The sequence below is a fragment of the Glycine max genome, chromosome 7 (assembly GCF_000004515.6).
Source record: "Glycine max cultivar Williams 82 chromosome 7, Glycine_max_v4.0, whole genome shotgun sequence".
Classification (NCBI taxonomy): domain Eukaryota; kingdom Viridiplantae; phylum Streptophyta; class Magnoliopsida; order Fabales; family Fabaceae; genus Glycine; species Glycine max.
In genome coordinates this window covers 31,502,745-31,506,333 of record NC_038243.2, presented here as the reverse complement: position 1 = coordinate 31,506,333, position 3,589 = coordinate 31,502,745, and the positions used below count along the sequence as shown (strand labels likewise).

Below are 3,589 nucleotides of genomic sequence, written 5' to 3'. Positions count from 1 at the left end.
TGCCTGCCCAAGTCTGAGGGGGGTCTAGGGATTAAAGATATCTCTAAATTTAATATAGGTTTGCTGGGAAAGTGGATATGGGCCTTAGCTTATCATCTGCAACAACCTTGGGCCAGGATTATCAATTCCAAGTATGGAGCCAAGTCTGATTTTCAGTCAGCTCGTGTTCAAGGGGGGGCATTCATACTGGTGGAAGGACCTAAGAAAGCTTTATCACCAGTCTGATCAAAGCATTTTTCAACAATGCATGAGCTGGAAGGTTGGGTGTGGGGATAAAGTCAGCTTTTGGAAAGATAAATGGTTAGGGGAAGGTCCTACTCTTCAACAGAAATACAATCAGCTGTTTCTCATTAATAGACAGCAACCCGACCTTATTTCAATGATGGGAAATTTCTCTCAAGATAACTGGAGATGGGACTTGAAATGGAGGAGGAATCTGTTTGATCATGAAAGTGATCTAGCTGTCAATTTTATGGAAGAAATCAGCTCTATACATATTCAGAGGCATGTTAAGGACATCATGACTTGGAAAGCTGATCCTAGTGGTGTTTATTCCACAAAGTCAGCCTACAAATAAATGATAACCCCCTCTACTCCAGCCTCTGAACTGAGATCCTCAACATTACTATGGAAATTGAAAATTCCCCCAAAAGCTACAGTTTTCACTTGGAGGCTTCTTAAAGACAGGCTCCCTACAAGATCTAATCTCATAAGAGGAAATGTGATCATCCAGGACACTGTTTGTCCCCTCTATGGCCTAGAACAGGAGGAGGTGGGTCATCTATTTTTTAACTGTAAAAGGATAGTAGGCATGTGGTGGGAGTCGATGACATGGGTATAGGCTCAGGGAACTCTCCCAGCTTCTCCAATGGATCATTTTCCTGTGGTGGGTTTTTAGAGGGCAGCACCAGAGGTGCTTTGTAACATCTTTTTCCAGTACCTCTTGTACTGTTTTTTACTATATTAATACATATATTAATTTGCCTTCCAAAAAAAAACATATCATACTTCTATCCAGTCAAACTAAAGCAATAACTAATTAATTCAATTAAACAGGGACCAATTTAGATGTCAATCATTAAAGGTAGATGATGGCATTCAAAGAATGATGCAAACCTTTCTATTTCTTTTTTTTACACATTTAAAACTCAAACATATAAAATAAAAAATATATAACAAACTAACAAAGATAAAGACAAAAAAAAAAGGAAATATACACTCACCTCAGTTGGTGCTGCTGCCCATCATTTCACTCTCACAACAAATAGGAATCATGTACCTGCATGGAAGAAATAATCACACAACACACAATGATCAGAATAAGCAAATGCATATAATTAAGCATGATACAATATCAATATTGATGGAAGTAACAATGACTTGTCAAAAATTTGGATGAAATTCAAAATGTAAATCAAAGCTTTGTCCCTGAAACCCTCTATGTAAATCAAAGCTTTGTCCCTGAAACCCTCTATGTAAATTTGACAGCCTCGTCTCTCCTTTCCTGAAAACCCACTAAAAACTGCCTAACCCCCCTGCTGTTACTCCATAATTTATTTTGCAATAACTGCTTAAGGCAGTTACATATAGTCCTAAATCACTACAGATTCAGTTACGATTAACCCTTTGTGCCTAACTAGGGTTTCGAAACATCACAACAGAGATAGACCATTGAAGAATGGATTTTCATCATTAACATACAACAGAGACATACCTTCGATGGAAGCGCAGACACGAACTCCACGAACGCCAACTCGACAATGTGGTTGCAGTGACGGAAGCGCGGCCCAGTTTGTGACAAACACGAACTCAGGCAGAAGGAGAAACACACCCTGGGAGTACCCTTTCCGGGACTCTTTCCTTTCCTACTTTTCTTCGACCTGCGAAAGTGAGCAAATGTTAAAACGACGAACGCCTAATGTTAAAACGAAAGGACGTACCTCAATGGATAAGACGATCTCCACAAACACGATCTCCACAATGTGGTTGCAGTCACAGAAGCACAGGCGACTTTGACACAAGGAGAAAGAAGAAGAACGATAGGGTTCAAGCGCAAGGAGAAAGAAGAAGAACGATAGGGTTCAAGCGCGCGGGTTGTGCAATTTCAGAACTTTAATATATAATGATAACAACATCGGTTTTTTAAAAATAACCGATGTTAACATCAACTACGTAACATCGGTTATAATAAAACCGATGTTAACATCGACTCGATAACATCGGTTTTTACAAAACCGATGTTAACAAAGGCATACTAACATCGATTTTGGAAAAACCGATGTTAACTAAGTCTACTTATTTACAAAAATGCCACCGCGCTTTCGTTAACATCGGTTTTAGCTATAACCGATGTTAATTGGGCGATGTTGAAAGATTTTTTTTTTAGTAGTGCCTCCTTAAGACAATCATAAATAAATTAGTACCTGTCCTTAAATACACAGGTGGGGTGAAGGCTAAATTTGTACTATAGCTTCTGCCATCTCTGCTGTTTTTCATGAGTCCAAAACAAGAGAGCCTAGGGTTTCCATCCTATCAACCATTGGATTCCATACCATGTAAACAATAGTTAATAAAACATAACGATTTAAGTGCGGCATAAGTCGGCCTGGTCATAAAAGCTTGAGTACCTGATGAAATAAAACTCTATAAGCATTAAGATCATAATACAATGCCCTTCCTTTACAGCTGCAGTACTCCAATGCTTGTGCTAAATACAAGGTCACTCTCAACCCCAATGCCCATTTCATTGGTTGGCTCTTATTTTACATGTACGTGACTAATTTGTATATTTTATATTTTGTAGTGGTTTGGTGATGACACATCATTAGACATCGAGATCATAACAAAAATTTGCAAGAAATGGGTGGCAAATTTTTTAAAAGTTAAAAACATCCGATCTAGAAAGGTTTGGATGTCATAGGACGAACCACTATGTTGTATTTGATGTTTACTGTAAACATTATAAATAAGTTTGTACAATTATTGACAATTATTTGAGAATAAATATACATATTTTTTATTTCATTTTCTCTGCACCAAAGCCCTTGGACAATGCATTGTATTCTCAATGGCTAGTTGCATCGACAAGATTAGTGTTTTTTGTGTAACCAAGCTGCCCATTTTGCAGGTCATTGTCAAGTTGAGGATATTCATAGTCCTGATGATAGCCCAATTCACATCAACAAATATGACGCTCGACAACTACACTTATGTATGTTGATATGAAGCTTTTATTTTTTTAATTTTGTTTATTAGCATTTTTTAAAGTAATTAATACTATTAATTATTTCTTAACATGTACTTGCTGCGTCAAAATTACAAATCCAAATGGGAGGGTGGAGCCATGTCTAAGCGCTTCTAAGTTCAGCAAGTGTGTCATTATTGGAAAGAGGTACATGCTTGTCTAAGCGATTCTAAGTTCAGTAAATGATATATGGGTATCTTAGTGGCATTTGTGCAAATATAACTAATCTGGTGTTTATTGAGGTTAGCGACTATATAGGCGAATATGATGTCACTCTTGATGTGTGTTTGTCATCAACAAATCAACAGTCCTATGAGCTGAATCGACTGGTAAGCTTATTTTGTT

The 3,589-nt window shown here is 37.5% G+C and overlaps 1 pseudogene; it reads right to left on the bottom strand.

Annotated features, from left to right (window-relative positions):
- LOC106799300 (serine/threonine-protein kinase BSK5-like) overlaps nt 1-3,589 on the bottom strand; it is a 32,598-nt pseudogene that overhangs the window by 22,254 nt on the left and 6,755 nt on the right.